Below are 25,142 nucleotides of genomic sequence, written 5' to 3' on the forward strand. Positions count from 1 at the left end.
CCTCCTTTGACAGCACCTTCCAAACCCGCGACCTCTACCATGTCACCACCTAGAAGGACAAGGACAGGAGGTGCATGTAACACCACCACCTGCAAGTTCCCCTCCAAGCCACACACCATCCTGACTTAGAACTATATAGCCATTCCTTCACTGTTACTGGGTCAAAATCCTGGAACTCCCTTCCTAACAGCACTGTAGGTGTACCTACCCCACATGGACTGCAGTGGTTCAAGAAGGCGGCTCATCACCAGCTTCTCAAGAGCAATTAGGGATGGGCAATAAATGCTGGCCTAGCCAGCGATGCCCACATCCCATGAATGAATAAAAGAAAAGATGCCATGGCACTATTTTGAAGGAGAGCAGAGCAGTTCTCCCTGGTGTCCTGGCCAATATTTACCCCTCAGCCAACACCTAAAAATGGATTATCCAGTCATTATTACATTGCTGTTTGTGAAACCTTGCGGTGCATAAATTAGCTGCACCATTTCCTATATTACGGCAATGACTAGGCTTCAAAAATTCTTAATTGGCTATAAAGCACTTTAGGTTGTTCTGAGGTCATGAAAGGTGTTATATGAATGCAAGTTCTTTCTTTTTCCTTTTCCATTTTCTGTCCTATATCTCTGTCAAATTGGCAAATTTAAGCTACCTTATTCTAAGCAAACATCTCAAACCACATAGTTCAAGCATGTTGCAAAGTTGGTTCAAGTCATCAGTTCAAATTTAACCCAGCTGACAATTTACAGATAAAACTAACAGTCCTAGCATACATAACCCTTAAAAAATTGAACAACATATTTATTTTTACTCATAGAGTCACCTAGATTGCAATTGTAAATCCCGGGGAAATATTTTCTGAGTGAAGTCTATTCCTGGATCTGAAGACTAATGTTCGCAGTTCATCCACAACTGATCTTTTTCATTTCCACTCCAGCCAGTTGTCTTCCAGCAACATCACACACTTTTCTGCTTTTCAGGACAGCTATAGCTGCTTTCCTTAGCTCTACAGTTATTGCATTATGATGGCTTGGCCACAGCACCTTTCTTTGCTGTTCCCATCTGCCCTTCTCTTGGTCCTCCATCAGACCTGTCGGACCCTTTGCACTCCTTTCCAATGTCCTCTCCAATGCTTTCAGACTCTGGGCTACCTCTCCAATACTGCCAGATAATGGTACTCTTACTCCAAGTTGCATTAAACTGGTATATTCTGCCCAGGTCTCCCAGATGTCACAGCCAGTGGTTGCTCCAATCACAATCACACCATCCGACATTGTCTCCTCAATGTTAAGCTTTTGGGCATATTATCACATCTGATGATGTTTCTCTTCTGTTGCAAAAAGAATACTCAAGAAAAATTAACTCAACAGCTCATCAAACAGACAGGCTACATGAGCTACATTTATACCTCTCTAAACAAGTTTCAATTCAGATTACTCCTGATGTCAGTCAGATTCACATAAAATCCATTTTACTCTACAACACACAAGAAGCTAAAAAACCAGTCCTTGCTAACAGTACCAAAAATTATCTGCTAATGTTTTGTCACAAGTATCTATCTGTCCTATGACATGTAAAATCATGTAGCATTCCAAGAAGAAACCGTTCAACAACCACAGCTAATCAGTCCACAGAGAAGTAAATTGGAGAAATAAATCTGACTGGAATGAAACAGTGACAGACGCTGAAAAACATCATTTTCATTTGAACCATTCCCACATAAGACTGAAAGGTCTAGTAAAAAGGCAATTCCAACAGTTACCCAAAATTACAAAATTGCAGGATGGAAAAATGGAAGAAATTGGATTTATTGCCCCTGCCAGAATGTTGTCTTAAGAAAACATTAGCTGGTGATAAGGAAAGAATTTATATAGACCTTCAAGACATCCTTAGGATGTCCTAAGGCACTTCACAAAAAACTTTTGAAGTGTATATTCTGTTTTCATTTCGGCAAATGCTGCAGTCCCAGATCATTTCTTTGCTTTTGTTAGCTGAAGTTTGTTTGAACTCCCTGCTATTCCTCAAATATATTATGTAATCTGTTAAATCCACCTGAATTGTTGGATGGGGTGTTAGGTTAATGTCTTGTCCATAATATGTCCCCTTTGACAATGCAGCACATCCTCAGTACTATATTGAAATATGCTCTTAGATAACACACTCATGTCCGGGGATGAGATTTGATTCTATAACCTTCATTGCAATGCAGTAAACATTAGATTGTATAATAGCATCTAACCTGATGTGAGCAGTTCTTTGGGAAATCTGCCAGTGACTCCAGGACTCTAATCTCATCTTGGGGTTCAGCTGACAGCTTTAAAACTATACCAAGCTTTGGTTTTCCAGTTAACATCATGATTTAAACCATTTAATCAGCTTACTGTTTTCTAATCATTTCAGATGGCTATTACTTTGTTTTCTCCTTATCCTAGGCTTCTGCCATAACTCCTTTGCCCATCTGTAGACAGATTAATTTATTATTGAGGTAGGCCCTGCTTAACCACAAGGACAATGCACCAAAACATGTCGATATACATTTGCACTCTGACCATTATGTATAGTATAGTATTCCAAGGTAAGTGCAGGCAAAAATGACAAATTAACAGCATTGCTTTTATCAAGTGAAAAGGAATGTTTCAATGTGAAACATAGCTTTAGCTGATTCTGATTCTTCAAAATGTTTATTGGTAGCTTTTTTTTTATTCATTCTTGGGATGTGGGCATCGCTGGCGAGGCCACCATTTATTGCCATTCCCTAATTGCCCTTGAGAAGGTGGTGGTGAGCTGTCTTCTTGAACTGCTGCAGTCCATGTGAGGTAGGCACACCCATAGTGCTGCTCGGAAGGGAGTTCCAGGATTTTGACCCAGCGACAGTGAAGGAACGCCAATATAGTTCTAAGTCAGGATGGGGCGGCACAGTGGCGCAGTGGTTAGCACTACCACCTCACAGCTCCAGGGACCTGGGTTCGATTCTGGGTACTGCCTGTGTGGAGTTTGCAAGTTCTCCCTGTGTCTGCGTGGGTTTTCTCCGGGTGCTCCGGTTTCCTCCCACAAGCCAAAAGACTTGCAGGTTGGTAGGTAAATTGGCCATTATAAATTGTCACTAGAAGAGGTAGGTGGTAGGGAAATATAGGGACAGGTGGGGATGTTTGGTAGGAATATGGGATTAGTGTAGGATTAGTATAAATGGGTGGTTGATGGTCGGCACAGACTCGGTGGGCCGAAAGGCCTGTTTCAGTGCTGTATCTCTAATCTAATCTGACTTGGAGGGGAAATTGCAGGTGGTGGTGTTCCCATGCATTTGCTGCCCTTGTCCTTCTAGTTGGTAGAGGTTGCTGGTTTGGAAGGTGCTGTCTAAGGAGCCTTGCTGCGTTTCTGAAGTGCATCTTGTAGATGGTGCACACTACTGCCACTGGGCGTTGGTGGTGACGGGAGTGAATGTTTGTGGACGGGGTGCCAATCAAGCGGGCTGCTTTGGCCTGGATGGTGTCGAGCTTCTTGAGGGTTGTTGGATCTGCACCCATCCAGGCAAGTGGAGAGTATTCCATCACACTCCTGACTTGTGCCTTGTAGATGGTGGACAGGCTTTTGGGAGTCAGGAGGTGAGTTACTCGCCTCAGGATTCCTAGCCTCTGACCTGCTCTTGTAGCCATGGTATTTATATGGCTACTCCAATTCCATTTCTGGTCAATGGTAGCCCCGGGGATAGTGATAGTGGGGGATTCAGCAATGGTAATGCCATTGAATGTCAAGGGGAGATGGTTACATTCTCTCTTGTTGGAGATGGTCATTGCCTGGCACTTGTGTGGCGTGAATGTTACTTGCCACTTATAAGCCCAAGCCTGGATATTGTCCAGGTATTGCTGCATTTCTACACGGACTACTTCAGGATTCCTAGCCTCTGACCTGCTCTTGTAACCATGGTATTTATATGGCTACTCCAGTTTGTACTGGAGTGCTGACTTGGGTTGCATTAGAGTGCTACAGTGGAAGTTTGGTAACTGAGGATAATTAAGGGTTAATTTTATCTTAAATCTAATCTGTCTTTTATTTAGCAGATCAACTTAACAATTGCTGTTAGGGTTGGAGAAGGTGAGTTTTAGACCAGCTTTAAACAGGGTTCACTCAGGCTCTGCTTGCAGCTGCACCTTGTTAATTAGAGAATTGGCTTAAACCAGTTTTCAGGGGGCTAGACTCAGTCAGCATAAAAGTGAGCCATCTTACAGTGCTGACTTTGTTTGCATTGGAGTGCTGACTTGGGTTGCATTAGAGTGCTACAGTGGAAGTTTGGTAACTGAGGAAGTTCGGTAAGGAGGGAGTGAGGAGCTCCTTTCATTTCCTACCTGTCCTCAGAGTGAGGGGAGCCGAGAGCTTCCAAAGAGCACAGCTGACTGGGAGAAGACTCGGAGGGCAGAGTTCCGGACCGGTAAGTATAAAAAACTTACCTCTGGTAAAAAAACTGAAAGTGACGTCACAGGAAAGCTGTGACCTGATTGGCTGGTAGGGATTTTTTTTTACTGAATTTGAAAATAAAACATTGATAAAAATTGATTAAAACCCTAATTAACTAATTAATAAGTAGAGTAACTAAACCAGAGGGAGGAGATTACTGTAATTCGTTAGCATTTAATATTTATAGTAGGAATCTAGCACTCGGAACCATATAGTTATGATAACAATTTAGTAAGTATTTAATAAGTATTTATTTATCTTAAATTAATTTATTAATTAGTGCTAGAAATGTCAGTTAGACGGGTGAAGTGCTTCACCTGTGAGATGTGGGAGGTCCGTGATGCTTCCAGCATTCCGGACGACTACATCTGCAGGAAGTGTACCCAGTTGCAGCTCCTCACAGAACGCATGGATCGGTTGGAGCGGCAACTGGATGCATTTAGGAGCATGCAGGTGGCAGAAAGCATCATAGACAGGAGTTTTAGAGAAGTGGTTACACCCAAGGTGCAGGCAGATAGATGGGTGACCGCTAGAAGGGGCAGGCAGTCAGTGAAGGAATCCTCTGTGGCTATCCCCCTCTTTAACAAGTATACCGTTTTGGATACTGTTGGGGGGGATGGCCTATCAGGGGAAAACAGCAGGAGCCAGAGCAGTGGCACCACGGCTGGCACTGTTGTTCAGCAGGGAGGGACAAAGCGCTGAAGAGCAATAGTTATAGGGGACTCTATAGTCAGGGGCACAGATAGGCACTTCTGTGGATGTGAAAGAGACTCCAGGATGGTATGTTGCCTCCCTGGTGCCAGGGTCAAGGATGTCTCTGAACGGACGGGGGGCATTCTGAAGGGGGAGGGTGAACAGCCAGAGGTTGTGGTACACATTGGTACCAATGACGTAGGCAGGAAAAGTGACGAGGTCCTGCAGGGGGAGTTTAGGGAGTTAGGTAGAAAGTTAAAAGACAGGACCTCGAGGGTTGTAATCTCAGGATTACTCCCTGTACCACGTGCCAGTGAGGCTAGAAATAGGAAGATAGTGCAGCTAAACACGTAGCTCTACAGCTGGTGTAAAAGGGAGGGTTTCAGGTATCTAGACCATTGAGATCTCTTCAGGGATAGATGGGACCTGTACAAGAAGGACGGGTTGCATCTAAACTGGAGAGGCACAAATATCCTGGCTGCGAGGTTTGCTAGCGTCACTTGGGAGGGTTTAAACTAGTGTGGCAGGGGGGTGGAACCAGAGCAGTAGGACAGCAAGTGAAATAAATGAGGGGGAACTAGTAAATAAGAGGAAGAGCAGGCAGGGAGATGTTGCGGAGCACAGCGGGACTGGTGGTCTGAAGTGCATTTGTTTCAATGCGAGAAGTATAATAGGTAAGGCAGATGAACTTGGAGCTTGGATTAGTACTTGGAACAATGATGTTGTTGCTATTACAGAGACTTGGTTGAGGGAAGGACAAGATTGGCAGCTAAATGTTCCAGGATTTAGAAGCTTCAGGCAGGATAGAGGGGGATGTAAAAGGGGTGGGGGAGTTGCATTACTTGTTAAGGAGAATATCACTGCTGTACTGTGGGAGGACACCTCGGAGGGTTCGTGCAACGAGGCAATATGGGTGGAGCTCAGGAATAGGAAGGGTGCAGTCACGATGTTGGGGGTTTTCTACAGGCCTCCCAACAGCCAGCGGGAGTTAGAGGAGCAGATATGTAGACAGATTTTGGAAAGATGTAAAGGTAACAGGGTTGTAGTGGTGGGTGATTTTAACTTCCCCAATATTGACTGGGACTCACTTAGTGCTAGGGGCTTGGATGGGGCAGAATTTGTAAGGAGCATCCAGGAGGGCTTCTTGAAACAATATGTAGATAGTTCAACTAGGGATGGGGCCGTACTGGACCTGGTATTGGGCAATGAGCCCAGCCAGGTGGTCGAAGTTTCAGTAGGGGAGCATTTCGGGAACAGTGACCATAATTTCATAAGTTTTAAGGTACTTGTGGATAAGGATAAGAGCAGTCCTCGGGTGAAGGTGCTAAATTGGGGGAAGGCTAATTATAACAATTTTAGGCAGGAACTGAAGAATTTAGATTGGGGGCGGCTGTTTGAGGGTAAATCAACATCTGACATGTGGGAGTCTTTCAAATGTCAGTTGATTAGAATCCAGGACCAGCATGTTCCAGTGAGGAAGAAGGATAAGTTTGGCAAGTTTCGGGAACCTTGGATAACACGGGATATTGTGAGCCTCGTCAAAAAGAAAAAGGAAACATTCGTAAGGGCTGGAAGGCTAGGAACAGACGAAGCTGTTGAGGAATATAAAGACAGTAGGAAGGAACTTAAGCAAGGAGTCAGGAGGGCTAAAAGGGGTCATGAAAAGTCATTGGCAAACAGGATTAAGGATAATCCCAAGGCTTTTTATACGTATATAAAGAGCAAGAGGGTACTAGGGAAAGGGTTGGCCCACTCAAAGACAGAGAAGGGAATCTAAGTGTGGAGCCAGAGGAAATGGGTGAGGTACTAAATGAGTACTTTGCATCAGTATTCACCAAAGAGAAGGACTTGGTGGATGATGAGCCCAGGGAAGGGAGTGTAGATAGTCTCAGTCATCTCATTATCGAAAAGGAGGAGGTGTTGGGTGTCTTGCAAAGCATTAAGGTAAATAAGTCCCCAGGGCCTGATGGGATCTACCCCAGAATACTGAGGGAGGCAAGGGAAGAAATTGCTGGGGCCTTGACAGAAATCTTTGCATCCTCATTGGCTACAGCTGAGGTCCCAGAGGACTGGAGAATAGCCAATGTTGTTCCTTTGTTTAAGAAGGGTAGCAAGGATAATCCAGGAAATTAAAGGCCGGTGAGCCTTACGTCAGTGGTAGGGAAATTATTAGAGAGGATTCTTCAGGACAGGATTTACTCCCATTTGGAAACAAACGAACTTATTAATGAGAGGCATCATGGTTTTGTGAAGGGGAGGTCGTGTCTCATTAATTTGATTGAGTTTTTGGAGGAAGTGACAAAGATGATTGATGAAGGAAGGGCAGTGGATGTTATCTATATGGACTTCAGTAAAGCCTTTGACAAGGTCCCTCATGGCAGACTGGTACAAAAGGTGAAGTCACACGGGATCAGAGGTGAGCTGGCAAGATGGATACAGAACTGGCTCGGTCACAGAAGACAGAGGGTAGCAGTGGAAGGGTGCTTTTCTGAATGGAGGGGTGTGACTAGTGGTGTTCCGCAGGGTTCAGTGCTGGGACCTTTGCTGTTTGGCAAGTCGTGCTGCAGCTGTACAGAACCTTAGTTAGGCCACACTTAGAATGTTGCGTGCAATTCTGGTCGTCACACTACCAGAAGGACGTGGAGGCTTTGGAAAGGGTACAGAAGAGGTTTACCAGGATGTTGCCTGGTCTGGAGGGCATTAGCTGTGAGGAGAGGTTGGATAAACTCGGATTGTTTTCACTGGAACGGCGGAGGTGGAGGGGCGACATGATAGAGGTTTACAAAGTTATGAGCGGCATGGACAGAGTGGATAGTCAGAAGCTTTTTCCCAGGGTGGAAGAGTCAGTTACTAGGGGACATAGGTTTAAGGTGAGAGGGGCAAAGTTTAGAGGGGATGTGCGAGGCAAGTTCTTTACACAGAGGGTGGTGAGTGCCTGGAACTTGCTGTCGGGGGAGGTGGTGGAAGCAGGTACGATAGCGACGTTTAAGAGGCATCTTGACAAATACATAAATAGGATGGGAATGGAGGGATATGGTCCCCGGAAGTGCAGAAGGTTTAAGTTTAGGCAGGCATCAAGATCGGCGCAGTCTTGAAGGGCCGAATGGCCTGTTCCTGTGCTGTACTGTTCTTTGTTCTTTGTTCTTTCTTCAGTTTCTGGTCAATGGTAACCCCTAGGATGTTGATAGTGGGGGATTCAGCGATCATAATGCCATTGAATGTCAAGGGAGATGGTTAGATTCTCTCTTGCTGGAGATGGTCATTGCCTGGCACTTGTGTGGCGCGAATGTTACCTGCTTCTTATCAGCCCAAGCCTTGAGATTGTCCACGTCTTGCTACATTTCTACACGGACTGCTTCAGTATCTGAGGGGTCGTGAATGGTGCTGAACATTGTGCAATCATCAGCGAACATCCCCACTTCTGACCTTATGATTGAAGGAAGGTCATTGATGAAGCAGCTGAAGATGGTTGGGCCTAGGACACTACTCTGAGGAACTCCTGCAGTGATGTCCTGGAGCTCAGACGATTGACCTCCAACAACCATAGCCATCTCCTTTGTGCTAAGTATGACTCCAACCAGCAGAGGGTTTTCCCCCTGATTCCCATTGACTTCAGTTTTGCTCGGGCTCCTTGATGCCATACTCAGTCAAATGCTACCTTGATGTCAAGGGCAGTCACTCTCACCTCACCTCTTGAGTTCAGCTCTTTTGTCCATGTTTGAACCAAGACTGTAATGAGGTCAGGAGCTGAGTGGCCCTGGCGGAACCCACACTGAGCGTCACTGAGCAGGTTATTGCTAAGCAAGTGCTGCTTGATGGCACTGGTGATGACACCTTCCATCACTTTACTGATGATAGAGAGTAGACTGATGGGGCGGTAATTGACTGGGTTGGACTTGTCCTGCTTTTGGTGTACAGGACATAGCTGGGCAATTTTCCACATTGCTGGGTAGATGCCAGTGTTGTAGCTGCACTGGAGCAGCTTGGCTAGGGGCGCAGCAAGTTCTGGAGCACAGGTCTTCAGTGCTATTGCTGGAATATTGTCAGGGCCCATAGCCTTTGCAGTATCTAGTGCCTTTAGTCGTTTCTTGATATCACGAGGAGTAAATCGAATTAGCTGAAGTCTGTCATCTGTGATGCTGGGGACTTCAGGAGGAGGCCGAAATGGATCATCAACTCGGCACTTCTGGCTGAAGATTGTTGCAAATGTTTCTGCCTTATCTTTTGCACTGATGTGCTGAGCTCCCTCATCATTGAGGATGGGGATATTTGTGGAGCCACCTCCTCCAGTTAGTTGCTTAATTGTCCACCATCATTGACGGCTGGATGCAGGAGGACTACAGAGCTTAGATCTGATCCGTTGGTTATTGGATCGCTTTGGCACGCAAGTAGTCCTCTGTTGTAGCTTCACCATGTTGACACCTCATTTTGTGCTGCCTGCTGTTTTAAATGATTGCTGTGTACAGATAGTACTACTCACACTGTTCATTAACAGCGGGGGGTGGGGCGGGAGGGGGATGCGGGTGCGGGTCAATATCAGGAGCGGCTAATGCTACTTCAAGGCAGCCTGCAACTCTTAAAGGGGAGGGGTGTATTGTGGCTGCAAGAAGAGTTTTATGAAAAGTGAATCTGGAGTGTAATACTTTGAGGAATGGCTGAACTGTCAAAAGGATGAGCAGCAAGGTTGTCTGACAATGCACTGGAGGTCTTTGCGTAAGGCATGGAGAGGAGAGACATCGTTTATCTGCAGCGGGGCAGGAGGCCGTCCAGACATATGGACAGGAGGCAGTGGAAACAAGTCATGGTGGAGGTCAATGCCAGGAGATTTGCTCCAAGAACATGGATCCAGTGCAGGAAGAAGTTTACCGATATTCTACCCACTGCACTACGAGCCTCATTCACTGCTCAATTCATCACCCCATTATCACCCACCTACTAACAACCTCTATCAATCATACACAACCCTTCAATTCATAGGCTTTACCTCACCCTCAAATAGTTAGCACTGCTGCAAGCCTTACACCCCCAATTCGCAACCTGCATACATTGGCAGCTATTCAACCGAGACAGCCATATCATTCAAATATAATTAGAGGAAACTCACCTACACACGTTCCTCTTTCTTGTAGGAGAAGTGGCACATAAAGGGAGGCAGCCCATGTTTTAAATCTCATGAAGGTTACAGTGCTGGCCATCATGGTAAGGGGCATCACTGAGTTCATGGCCGTAGGCTGGGTTGGAGGGATCGATGATAACGGTATCTGCATACCTAATTTTCCTTCTCTTGTCCCACTTCTCCCGCATTCCATTATCTATTCTGACTCACAAGCTGCAGTTGGTATAAGCATGCACTTCTCGCTCTCCTCTCCCCTCATCACAACCCAATCATTGTCCCTTTTTTTATTTCAGGTATCACTTGAACTTTCCCAGACAAAGGAGGAAGATCAAGAGACACCTTTACTTGATTTTACATCTCAGAGACTGACACTACACCTATTATAGAGGCTAGGATAGAGGGGGGATCTACATGGGGTGAAACATAGGAAAAATTGCGCAGGAGCCAGGGCAGGGGGATAGGATAGCACAAGCGCCAGCTTGCTGTAGGGCAAGATTGCACATTAGTTCTCCTGCAGTGGAGTCAGACGAAGACTTTGATGGGTCAGGCTTCATAAGAAAGCTTTCGATTAGGCAGTTTAAAGCCTTCCAGACACAACAATAAGTTCAACAATTTCAGACTGTAACCTCTGCCCCATTTTGTTTCCTTTTTCTTTGCAGATTTTAGTTTTACTCTTGTTGCTTCCGGACGGCAGTCATTCATCATTCTGCCATTCACACCTCCTTTTGACACATCTTTTGTTTCTTTACATGTCCCATTACCACTCCCTTTGGCCTTGCACCACCAACTATTTTGTCATTTAATCTCTCCTGTCACCCTATCACAGACCTTTCCTTTTGTTCTTTTTCCCACCTTCCCCACTCCCACTTGCTGAAAACCGATTACATTCCTAACTTTTCCCAGTTCTGATGAAAGGTCATTTCTCTCTCCACAGATGCTGCCTGATATGCTGAGTATTGCCAGCATTTTTCTGTTTTTATTACAGAAGCAGGCTGATGGATACACATAACTGGAAAGCCTGCGAGAAAGCCTTGCTCAATGTCAAGGAGAATGGAGTAGTCCAGCGCCAACTTGGCACAGGGTTTTGTGCAGAGCTTGCAGCTCATCCTTTCCCAACATGGAATGGTGGCCACCTCCACCACCACACATGTGGAACCCACAATGATAGAGCATCAGTTAGCCATTGTCACAGCTTCCGTTGCAGTACAGCTTCCATCAAAGGTCTGTATGCTGTAGTGGAAGCTCAGACTGCTGCTTTGCAAGCTAGGGCTGGTGTCATTGCGGCTCTGGATTCTGGATACCACATTTCAAAAGGGCTACAGGACATCATAGCAGTCCATTAATCTGTTCTACAGCAGCTCACTAGGACAACAGGATTGCTGAGGCGCTACCCTGGAATAGTGGCAGTGGCTCCAGGAAACATAAACCTGCCTTCCTCTCTCACAAGAACAGAAGAAACAGCATTCCTGCTCCCACCCCTGCTACTCTGCCAGTGCCCTTGCTCTTGTCTTGCAGCCAGCTACAACCAAGATGGTCAGTCTGAAGCCAGGCCGAGAAAAAGTATTGGAGAAACTTGAGGGACTAAAATCTGACAAGTGCCCAGGACCAGATGGCCTGCACCCTAAGGATCAAAAAGAGATAGCTGCAGAGATAGTGGATGCACTGGCTATAATTTTCCAGAATTCCTTAGATTCAGGAATGGTCCCATCAGATTGGACGTTGGCAAATGTTACACCGCTTTTCAAGAAAGGAGGTAGAGAGGAAACAGGGAACTACAGGCCAGTTCGCCTAAAATCAGTCGTTGGCAAGATTCTGGAAACTATTATTAAAGAATTCTTAACATTGCGCTTGGAAAAGTAGTATGATTAGAACAAGTCAGCATGGTTTTACTCAAGGGAGATCCTATTTGACAAATTTATTCAAGTTTTTTGAGGATATAACTAATAGGGTAGATAAAGGAGAACCAGTAGATGTACTATACCTGGATTTCCAAAGAGCATTCGATAAGGTGCCACAGAAAAGGTTAATGGACAAGATAAGGGCTCATGGTGTTAGGGGTAATGTATTAGTGCGGATAGAGGATTGGTTAACAGACAGGAAGCAGAGTGTGGACATAAATGGGGCATTTTCGAGTTGGCAGGCAGTAAATAGTGGGGTGCTGCAAGGATCAGTGCTGATGCCTCAGCGATTTACACTCTATATTAATGAATTGGATGAAGAGACAGAGAGTAATGCATCTAAGTTTGCAGTTTGCTGATGATACAAAGCTCAGTTTAAAGATAAGCTGTAGGGAGGACATAGAGCAGCTGCAAAGAGATATAGACAGGTTAAGTGAGTGGGCAACAAGATGGTAAATGGAGTATAATCTAGGAAAGTGTGAAGTTGTTCATTTTGGTCGTAAGAATAGAAAAGCAGAATTTTTTTCGAAGGTGTGAAACTGGAAAGTGTTGATGTTCAGAGAGACTTGGGGGTACTTGTACAAGGAATGCACAAAGGTAATACACAGGTGCAGCAGGCTATTAGGAAGGCAAGTGGCATGTTGGCCTTTATTACAAGGGGATTGGAATACAGGAATAAAGAAGTCTTGCTAAAATTGTACAGGGCTTTGGTGAGACCGCACGTGGAATATTGTGTGCAGTTTGGGTCTTCACATTTAGGAAAGGATATACGTGCACTGGAGGCAGTGCAGCAAAGTTTTACTAAATTGGTTCCTAGGATGAGGGGGTTGTCCTCTGATGAGAAGCTGAGTAAATTGGGCCTATATTCTCTGGAGCTTAGAAGAATGAGAGGCGATCTAATTGAGACATACAAGATTCTGAAAGGGCTTGATAGGGTAGAAGCTGAGCGATTATTTCCGCTGGTCGGGGAATCTAGAACGTGGGGGCACAGTCTCAGGATAAGGGGCCAATCATTCAGGACTGAGATGAGGAGAAATTATTGCACTCAAAGGGTTGTGAATCTTTGGAATTCTCTGCCCCAGAGGGTTGTGGATGCTCCATTGTTGAATACATTTAAGGCTGGGATAGATAGATTTCTGGTCTCTCAGGGAATCAATGGATATGGGGAGTGGGCAGGAAAGTGGAATTGAAGCCCAAGATCAGCCATTGAATGGTGGAGCAGGGTTGATGGGCCAAATGGTCTACTTCAGTTCCTATTTCTTGTGTTCTTGTGTTCTCTCTAGGCCCAGAGCTGCTTGAAGTTGCTCCCAAGGTCATTTGCTGTTGTCTCATTTGAAGGTCTGCAACCTTCCAGCATCCATGCTGCAACCACTGGGGAATCACCTCCTAGGAGCACTAAGACAGGCAAAAGCACATGGAAACCAGGCACCAAGGGAATACACAAGAGCAATTAGTTTATTTTTGTAAGCTTTACGTAATGATTGAATCTATAAAATTGGATTACAATGTGAATTTTATAATGGTTTTTATTTTTGTGTTGGAAAGATCACTGATCGAGGAAAGGTAAGGAATGTGGGACTGTTGGTGAATGGGGAGGTGTGGTTGAGGTTACTGTTATTACTCAGGATTTATTTGATCACAAAGAGCTTGGGAAGAAAAAGGCTGTCTACATTGTAACCTCCCTTCCTCTTTTTTTCCTCCATTTTCTGTTGCACTTCCCCCTCCTCCACCTCATCATTTTATTTATTTAGAGATACAGCACTGAAACAGGCCCTTCGGCCCACCGAGTCTGTGCCGACCAACAACCACCCATTTATACTAATCCTGCATTAACTCCATATTCTCTACCACATCCCCACCATTCTCCTACCACCTACCTGCACTAGGGGCAATTTACAATGGCCAATTTACCGATCAACCTGCAAGTCTTTGGCTGTGGGAGGAAACCGGAGCACCCGGCGGAAACCCACGCAGTCACAGGGAGAACTTGCAAACGCCACACAGGCAGTACCCAGAACTGAACCCAGGTCACTGGAGCTGTGAGGCTGCGGTGCTAACCACTGCGCCACTGTGCCGCCCATTCTCCTGTTCCTCAGCTTCTTACCTGATAGGTGATGACAAGCGATCTCCCATCATAATGGCGAGGTTGTGCAGCATGCAGCATACTGTAAATCTTGATATCCACTCAGCTGGCCTCCTCAAGAGCAGGCCAGCCAGAGGAAGCATTACTTGGGGACACCGCATGGCATGGCTCTCATTATAGGCCTGATGTGCACCTATGTATGGGTTCCTGACCAGAGTCATGAGCCAAGCCATGAGTGGATAACCCTTGTCAACCGATAGCCAGCCTTTAACTTGCTGTGGTGGGTCAAATACAGGTTGCATACCAGCTGCACATTCAGGGAGTGAAATCCCTCCTGGTTCATGAAAATGGCCACATTCACAAGAAATGTACACAAGGCAATACATGTGCAGTCAATGGTATCTTGCACCATCAGGAAGCCTGCAATCCATGCCAACCCTGTTTCTCACTCTGCCTCATTGTCTCTGGTGAGAGGGAATGAGATTAAACCATTTCTCTGTGTATAGAAAGCTTCAGTGATGTCCCTTAGGCAATAGTGCAGTACAAACGGTGAAATGTTGCTTGTATCTTCAGCAGTAGCCTGGAAGGAACCAGACACACAAAGGTTAAGAGCCACGGTCACTTTGATTTGCCCTTGCCCTGCTTTGAGGTTGCAGTTGTGGCTGCAGCAGTTGGTCTAACTTTGTTTCAACCTCTTTTTTAAAGCAATGACATCTCATGCATCGGTTTTTGGTGAAATTTAGATAAGAGAATTGCTCCCTAAATACCCTTGATGGTAATGACCTCCTAGTGAGATCCTTTCCCCCCCCCCCCCTCCTCCTCCTCCCTCTTCTAGTAACTTGGTAACGTTTCTCATTCTTCCAGTCATTCTCAATTCCCAGAGGATGCCCTACCAGACCACTTGTCTCTGAATTCAGCACAAGCTTTCAAATAAACGGAAAAGTATTTCCACACCAGCCAAACACTCCCTGTAGATTATTCAGACCTTAGCCAAGCATTGGAAGGCTCCAAAAACACATATTACGGTACCAGCAACCAAAAGAAATAATGCAGCAACCAACCTGTGAGTCGGCCCTGATCCCTTTAAATAGTGGTCCTATATTCTGTTTAATATTACATTCAGCTGTATAAGGTTAAGGCAGGGCATTGGCTGGACTGTGCAGTTAGAAAATGGCAGTGCTGGCATCAAATCAATGTTGTATACTGATTGACGTCATAATCTGACTGCTCTGCATGCTACCAGCGGCTATTAGGTGAGAACAGGAAAACTCCTTTACCAAAATGCCATCCTGCGCTCCTCCCATCGGAAGTGTGTGGCTGCATCTCGGCATTTCCGAGCATTAGGGTACCTAAAAAAAAAAAGGGTGCTACAGAGCACAATTTAGCACCCGTCTTTTTATGGTAACTTGGATTTCAATTCGACAAACTTGAAGTTTAGTTTTCAGCTGATTCACATTGGGCTGTATGATCTTGTCTTCCCTTTAAACTGTTGTTATTCACCTTTTCAGGTGGTAACATTACCAAATATTTCCAGTAAAAAAGCATGAAAAGGAAAATAATGTATCTACTGCCTGAAGCCAGAAATACTGTAACGGAGGTGGTAACTACTTCCGGCAAGTACCAAACCAAACCTGCTCAAAGCCATAACGAGACAAAACAATCTGTCTAGCCAACTTTCAGTGTATAATGTAATTTATGTTGTCACAACAGATCATTCATTAATACGAAGTAACTGATGACAGAAAAGCTTCCATTTTATAATCATAATGATGTTACTCCTGAAGCATAATGGGCTGTGTACCATAGTAAACCCTGAACAAAGGTTTCTCTCAAGTTGTGACTTTTTGAAATTCAAATGCTGATTCTTATTTTTTCCAATGAATTTTTCACCAGAGAAAATATAGTTTGAGATGAATGTTAAAGCGCTGGTGTTGAAGGTCTTACTGGCCTTAATTAAAAGGACACCCAGATCCCTCTGCATCTCAGAGTTCTGCAATCTCTCGCCATTTAAATAATATTCTGTTTTTCTATTTTTCCAGCCAAAGTGGACAAGTTCACACTTTCCCACATTCTGCCAAATCTTTGCCCACTCACTTAACCTATCTCTATCCCTTTTCAGACCCATTATTTCCTATGTACAACTTACTCTCCTACCTATCTCTGCATCATCAGCCAATTTAGCAAGCATACATTTTGTCCCTTCATCCAAGTCATTGATTTTGATTGTAAATAGTTGAGGCCCCAGCACTGATCCCTGACCAGATGGATTGTTTTGTCTCGTTACGGCTTTGAGCAGGTTTGGTTTGGTACTTGCTGGAAGTAGTTACCACCTCTGTTACAGTATTTCTAGCTTCAGGCAGTAGATACATTAGTTGGTAACTCCACTAGTTACAGCTTGCCAACCTGAAAATGACCCATTTATGCCTACTCTCTGTTTCCTGTTAGCTAACCAATCCTCTATCCATGCTAATATGTTACCCCCTATACCACGGGCTCTTACTTTGTTTAGTAACCTTGTCAAATGCCTCTGGAAATCCAAGTACACCACATCCACAGGCTCCCCTTTATTTGATTTGCTTGTTACTTCCTCAAAAAACTCTAGTAAATTAGTCAAACACAATTTCCTTTTCACAAAACCATGTTGATTCTGCCATGTTTGCATTGAGATTCTCTAAATGACCTAATATAACCTCCTTAATATTAGATTCCATCATGTTTCCAATGATAGATGTTAAGCTAACTGGTCTATAGTTTCCTGCTTTCTGTCTTCCTCCTTTCTTGATTAGCGGAGTTACATTTGCTATTTGCCAATCTGATGGGACCTTTCCAGAATCTAGGGAATTTTGGAACATTAAAACCAATCCATCCACTATCTCAGCAGCCACTTCTTTTAAGACCATCAGGACCTGGGGACTTATCAGCTTTTAGTTCTAATAATTCATTGAAAACTGCAACGTTAGCACTTCCTATGGGAGTTGCAATGTTATAAAGTATAAAGTTAGCTGTCTCAATTCCTTAACCACCTCTATTGTGGTATTACTTTAAGGGATATATCTAAAATAGCTGTCCATCACCAGAAAGGATGTGATGTACAGACCCATGTGATCTCTAAGCAGTTGTTACCCTACCTTCCTAGTATTGCTGTATATAAGTTAGCATCTTCAACAAAAGAGCCCATGTTTTAGAGTCACCAATCTTGTCTGTGTTACTGGTGTGTTTGTGTTAAGTAAAAAAACACAATATGACTGCAGTAGGTGGTTGATGAAGATCTGACTTCAGGTTTCTGCAGATCCTGCAAAGCTGAACCCATCCGCTCACTCTAGAAGCTCAGGTGTGATGGTTTGAAAGCTCATCAGGTTCTTCTGCGATCCTTGTGGCAGCGTCAAAGGCTGTGTAAGTGACTGTGGTATTATTGGCATAGAACACACAGCAAGTCTGCATCATCACAACCGTCGAGTCTCGATTCTACAGCTTTACGTCAAGAGAACATGGGTCTGAGACAAGCTGTGATAACAGCTTACACAGGGAAAAAAACTTATATAACGGACTCCGTGAGGTGTGGCACTGGGCATTGGGGCACCGGATTGTGAGTACTGGGAGGGGAGGGATGTGCAACCAAATGTTTGAGATAGGGCCAGAATTTTTTTTTTATAGTGTGTCGAACAGCAGCCTCCAACAGCTTTGAGAAGGCTGAAAAAGACCTTCATCGCCATTAAAATTTTGGCTTCAAAAACTCAGCTTTGTGGGCGCGGCCTAGCAAAAGATGGGGGTGCGGCAGCAATAGCACCGTCAATCCCATATCTAACAATTAGGTGTGGCTACCCAGGGTAGTGCAAGCCAGTGGAGCCACAGAACCTAACCTCTTAAGGGCTGTGAAAGTTTAAATCTTTATTCCTGCCACTGATACTGTTCAAGACACAATGGCCACTAAGTTTCCATCCCTAAACTGGAAGGCAGCAGACCTCCACACTGAATTTAAACTATTCAGACAGGGGATGGGGCTGTGTTTTCTTGACTTGGCCGTTGTTGAGCCAGATAGACAAGCAATTAAAGTTAAGATTGCCATTGGGAGTGAAGGCCTCCACAGGTTAAATACATCCAGTCTTTCAGAGGATGACTTAAAAGATGGTCCACATTGGAAGGCCAGTTGAAAGTCAAACTCAATTTCAGAATGCACGTCTCAAGTTTATGTTTATAGCTTGTGATAGCTTCCATTGAAGCATTCCAAAAAAACCTCTTCGACCAACCTAAAGGCTACAGTTTAGATGCCTGCTGAAAAGTGGTCGTAAATTCAAAGCAATCCTTATGGACAGGCAGAGCCTACAAGCCCTGTGCACTTTGTCCACTATTGCCACCTTTGCCAACACAGCCAAATCTGGCAAGCCATATAGGCAGCGTGGCCTCATACATTCTCTAAAAAATTGTCCAGCCTTCCATGATATTTACAAAGCATGTGGCACTGGAAGCGACAATGCAAGAAACCTAAGTCACAACAAGACAAGCCACAGTTGGATGCATGACAAGTATGGCAGCCCAAGAGACAGAGGGAAGAGTCCAAACATCAAAGGCAAAAAATACACGAGATGACCAGCCAGACTGAAAGGTTGGAGGGTGAGCATGACCAAGGCACTGACACAAAGTGAGCAGGCATTTCACACTGTCGACCTCACAGTGTGCATTGACACGGTGGGCCTTTGCTACAATCCAGATTATTTGCCCAGAAAAACCTGGCAAACACACACTCTGGACCAAGACTGACATCGGTGTGAGCGCCAGTATTCTACCCCTCCATATCCTGCAGAACATGTATCCGCAGAAATGGTAAACTATGGCTCAAACGCCCACTGTCAAGCTCACAGCATACAATGGTTCATCAATTCCATCTTTGGGATCCATAATACTCAAGTGCAGATATAACAACTCACCCTTGTCACTCCAAATTTTTGACATCAGGGGTACCACAGGTTCATTAATGGCAGGCCTACTGACATGTAGAGACCTCACTTTGGTGGCAATCCACAGCATCGACGTGAATGCTAAGCCTACTGACCAGAAGGAAAAGCCAATAACCTCTGTGGCTGACCTAACCTCACTCTACCCAGACAGGTTTGGCAAGAATGGCAGTTTTAAGGCCGATGCAGTTTTGTACATATGCACTGAAGTCATCCCTTCGATTAACCCTCCACACAAGTGCAGCATCCATGTTTAAGCCAAACTAAACATTGAACTGGATAAGACTGCATCATACCAAAGGTACAGCATCACAATGATTAACGTAATTCCATCACACGTGTAGTAAAGAAAAATGGATCCATTCGAGTCTGTCACGACCCGACATTTAAATGCGGCATTGAAACGATACCCACATAAGATCCCAACTCTAGAGAATTAAACCGTAAGTTTGCAAATGCAAAATTCTTTTCCAAACTGGATGCCAAAAACTGGTACTGGTCAGTTCACTTACATACAAACATCCGAATTAGGAGCAGAAGTTGGCCATTCGGCCCCTCGAGCCTGCTCTGCCATTCAATAAGATCATGGCTGATCTGTTTGTGTCTCGAATTCCACACTCTCATCTACCCCCAATAACCTTTGATTCCCTTGCCTAACAAGAATCTATCTACCTCCACCTTAAAAATATTCAATGTCCCCGCCTCCACAGCCTTCTGAGGCAGAGAGTTCCAAAGTTGCACAACCCTCTGAGAGAAAAAAATTCTCCTCATCTCTATCCTAAAAGGGCGACCCCTAATTTTAAAACAGTGCCGCCTAGTTCTGGACTCACCCACAAGAGGAAATATCCATTCCACATGCACCTTTTCAAGACCAATCAGGATCTTATATACTTCAATCAAGTCTCCCCTCTTCTAAACTCCAGTGAAAACAAGTCCAGTCTGTCCAATCTCTCCTCAGAAGATAACCCGCTCATTCCAGGTATCAATCTAGTAAACCTCCTCTGAGCTGCCTCCAATGCATTTACATCCTTTCTTAAATAAGGAGACCAAAATGGCACACACAGTATTCGAGATGCGGTCTTACCAATGCCCTGTATAACTGAAGCATAACATCCTTACTTTTATTTCAATTCCTCTCATAATATAGGATAGCATTCCATTAGCCTTCTTTATAACTTGCTGTACCTGTATTCTAAGGTTTTGTGACTCATGCACCAGAACACCTAGGTCCCTCCGCGCCTCGGAATTCTGAAGTCATTTTCCTTTTAAGTAATACTTTGCTTTTTATTCTTCCTGACAAAGTGAACAACTTCACATTTTCTTACATTATACTCCATCTGCCAGATCTTTGCCCGCTCAGTCAACCTATCTATATCGGTCTGCAACCTCCTCACATCTGCAAATTTAGCTACCATGCCATCACTCCCCTCATCTAAGTCATTGATATAAATTATAAAAAGTTGAGGCCCCAGCACAGACCTCTGCGGCACTCCACTTGTCACATCCTGCCAATCAGAAAAGTACCCATTTATGCATTCTCTCTGTTTCCTGCCAGCCAGCCAATCTTCTATCAATGCTAATATGTTACCCCCTACACCATGAGCTCCTACTTTTATGTAGCAACTTGTCAAATGCCTTCTGGAAATCCAAGTGCAGTGCGCCAATGGGCTCCCCTTTATCCACAGCACATGTTATTCCTTCAAAGAACTCCAATAATTTGGTTAAACATGATTTCCTTTTCACAAAACCATGCTGACTATTCCCGATTACCTTGAGTTTTTCTAAGTGCCCAGCTATAGCCTCCTTAATGGTTGATTCTAACACCTTGGCAAAGACATCTCAAGATCTAACCACATTTCACACTCCATTCGGAAGATACTGTTTCCAAAGGTTACCGTTAGGACTGACTATTAGGCAGGACCTCTTCCAGCAACATATGGACCCTGTTGTATGTGAAGTCCCAGATGACATGACTGTTGATGGTAGAACATTGAGTCGGTTACCCAACCCATCCAAAATGATGACATTTCATTGGATTTTCAGGTCAGCCTCATTGACTCTGAAATCGATGATGTTCTGCATTATGAGTTTTGGCATGTACGAATATCAACAGCTTCAACAGGAAGCGTCTGATGACCCTACTTTGCAACAGCTCTGGAGGACCCTTTTGGATGGCTGGCCAGCGTCTTTCCAAGCCAGGTTATTCGACCATTTTGGCTATTCAGCGATGAACTTGGAATATCTCACAGTGTCATCTTTAAAGGTAAACAAGTACTTGTTCCAAAATCTCTCGGACAGGACATATTGCAACAATTACATCAGGCACACATTGGTATAGACAGCACAAGATAGTTGGCCAGAGAAACAGTTTATTGGCTGGGGATAAGCCATGTCACTGAAACAGCCTTGAAGAGCTATGAGGCATGCCAAGGTCACATACCCAGTCTTCAGAGAGAACCTCTGTTACCCCATGAAGTTCCTGCACATCAGAATTGCAACTGATCTCTTCAGTATTCATGGAAAGGATTTCATAGTCATGACAGGGAATTTGGAGAAACAACCTATCATTCGTCATTTGCGTGACACATCACGCATGACCATTGCAGACATTTTAAGTTTGATTTTCAGTCTTTTTGGGGCACCACAGGAACTTGTCTCCAACAATGGGCCCGAGTACACAGGAAAATCATTGAAGACCATGTGCGACAAATAGGGAGTTTGCCATACCACTTCGTCAGCACATTATCCTCGCTCTAATGGCGTGTCTGTGTGTATGGTTCACACCGTGAAATTGTTGATCATGAAATGCTGACAAACCAAGCCCACTTTCCATGTTGCTATGTTACATCTCCGAGCGACACTACTTCGTGCAAAATCCTATCTCCAGCCAAGTTGTTGTTTGGTAGGCCTACCCGGTCACCAGCTATCAACACTTCCAGAGGTGAGGGAAGAATTGCTCGATAGGCAAGAAAAAATGACACCCATGACCATCATGCAGGCAAAGAATTGCCCAGTCTCAGTACTGGACAAAACGTTTATGTTCAATGTCCGGCTGATAGAAAGTGGAATCCAGCAGAAGTTGTCAGTACTTGTCCAGCACCACAGTCATACCAGGTCCGAATGTCTAACGGCATGACAGCACATAGGGCCCGCTGTCAAATTAGTGAGGTTCCAGACCGAGAAGCATGAGCAATCCCATTGCCAACAGCACAGTTTCGAAGACACGACCCAAACCCAACATTCCCACCGACAATCAAAACTGTGAGACTGTACAACGAGCACAAACTAAACTTACAGTTAGTAAGTCAGGGTGTAGCATTAGCCCTCCATACAATTTGGAGACTTATAAATTTGTTGCTGTATAATTCAAACATTTAATGCCTTTCTTGCTCACTGTATTGTAAATAGTTCCAATTATTTTAAGACATCTTTAATTTAGAATAAAAGGGGATGTTGTGGTATTACTTTAAGGACCATATCTAAAACAGCTGTCCATCACCAGACAGGAAATGATGTACAGATCCATGTGATCTCTAGGCAGTTGTTGGAAGCAGCTCCAGGGGTAAGACGTGCTACCCTAACTTCCGAGTATTGCTGTATATAAGTTAGCATCTTCAACAAAAGAGCCCACCTTTTAGATTCACCGATCTTGTCTGTGTGGTTGGTATGTCTGTGTTAAGCAAAATAACACAACAGCATCCAAACAAAATTACAAACTCTCCATTGTCACCCAGAACAGGCCAGGGAACATATGACAACTCAATGTCCAATTCACAAATATGAAGGAGGCATCAGAGTGATACGCTCCACTACTCCTGGCACAATTATCTGGCTTAACCACCTGAATGTAAAGTTAGAGTTGTTGTTCTATATTGACACCTGCCATAAGAAAGAAGATTCCTTATCCTGTAGGTGGCACGTTAATAGGACAGTTTGCTGCCACACTACCAAGTCCCACTGTGCCTCCAGTTGGAGCTGCAGGAGCCTTTTCTCCATAGCTACAACCTTGCAATTATAAGTCAAATACTTTTATCTTTTTACCTGCCTTAGAGCTTGTGGGGATCCAACAGAGTTTGCTGCTAGTGTTACCCAGGGAAAACACCTGAAAATCGGGAATCATTAATAAATGTTCAGCTAGTTTGGGGTCAGGAAGGGCAGTTGGCTGGTTAGTAGTTTAATGGGAATGGGCTCAAGTGAGCAGGAGATGGGTCTGATAGACAAGTTGAGCTCTGAGTGTGCTTGAAGGGAGTTAAATCAGAAATTAGGGATCAGGGCAAGGGCAGGAGTAGACTGGGAGAGGTTTGGCTTGGGGATGAGGATGAGGCAGATGAATGGATGATCTCAAGCTTAGTGACAAAGAGTTTTCCTCTTTCTACTCGTTCTTCTTGGTGGGGAGGTAAGGAAGAAACAGTGCTTAGATCATTCACTTCACTCTTTGCAAACTTCCCTGCGTATCTCAACAACCCCATGTTCTACTTTTCAAAAATTATATCTAAAGCAGGAGCACAAAGTAGGCATGCAAGGTGTCAGGGTATATAGTACCAAGCAAATGGAGAAAAACACAGAACTTCAGTCCCTTTTGGAATAAATTGAAGGCAGGAGGCAGAGGCTTTTGAGTGTGGCTGGTGGCTGCCAACAAACCTATCAGAAATATTATCCATCCCATCTGGAGAGAGGAGCTACTGACATTGAATGCCAACTCCCTTATCCTCCAGGACTGCAGAGCAATGTGGGAAAGAAGTTTAATGGTCTCACCAGGACAGGCAAAGTAACACACTGGCCATTCTTCCTTGCCCATTCTGAGCATCAACACACTCTTCACCTTCTTAAAGCAACACATGTTCAACTAACCCTGCACAATACGCTCTGATTAAGGGTGTCTCTAACTTAGCATTTTGCATTAAGCTGCTCCCCTCAGAGCAATTACCATATGCACAATCCTAAAAACTTTCCTTCACTTTATCAGCCTCATAGCCTCACATTTCTTACTTCAGCTCTCGAATGCCTATGATGCAAACTCAGCTGCTGGCCCTCCCATAATTAATATCTTCTCATAGAAGAAATTAGCACACAATGCTTGACAGAGATAGGCCACTAGGGGAGTCATTCTCAAAATAAAAAACTGATGCTCTAAGAGGAGAAAACAATGCAATTCATAGGGAAACACTTAGCTTTTGCTGTGGGACATGGTGAGTTCAGCAGATGTTTGCAGGTGCCAGGGTAGTGAATGAGCACCTCCGCTGCTAGCCAGACATCCATGAAAACACTGCCAAGATATAAACTTCCATCCCTTTCCTCTGTCTCCTTAGTTCCTTGAAGATAATGCTTACCTACTCTTAGCTTTTACCCTACTTTTCTGCAGACCCACCTCACAAATAGTGGACACAAGAATAGGCAGATGTAGCAGTGACAAGGAGGAAGAGGAGCAATCGGAAAACGATTTCTTCCTCTTTGATTATGATAATGATGAGGAAGAGGATGATGAGAATCAGGCCACCAAGGAGATCCTCCAGTGTGAATCAATTCTCTCTTGCTCTGCCCAATCCCTTCCATCTCATCCACTGTGACAATTGTTTTCTCACTTCCAGACCCCAGCTCAGGTATTCTCACGCAGAAGCAATTAGATGGTGTCCATGAAGATGTGGCACTGAGTACTTCACACAGAACATGGGAAGCATAGGGGTGAGAAAATATCACCTTCCCATGGGAGGCTGAGGAGAGGGGGGCACAGAATTCTTGTATACTCTTTTATAGCAGGCGAGCTGCCCATTGGGGCACAACCTTCCACCCCTCATGGAAGCCCCATATTTGGCTACTGTTTTATAGGCCTGTGTATTAATGCATCTGGCAGTCAGGAGTAGGGCGGATCAAGGGAGGGGCTGAAATGTGCACCAAGACTCAGGACAAGAGTTTTATTGGTGGGAATAGGGTGGAAATAGCTTCTGCTGGAA

The sequence above is a fragment of the Heterodontus francisci genome, chromosome 18, assembly GCF_036365525.1.
Source record: "Heterodontus francisci isolate sHetFra1 chromosome 18, sHetFra1.hap1, whole genome shotgun sequence".
Classification (NCBI taxonomy): Eukaryota; Metazoa; Chordata; class Chondrichthyes; order Heterodontiformes; family Heterodontidae; genus Heterodontus; species Heterodontus francisci.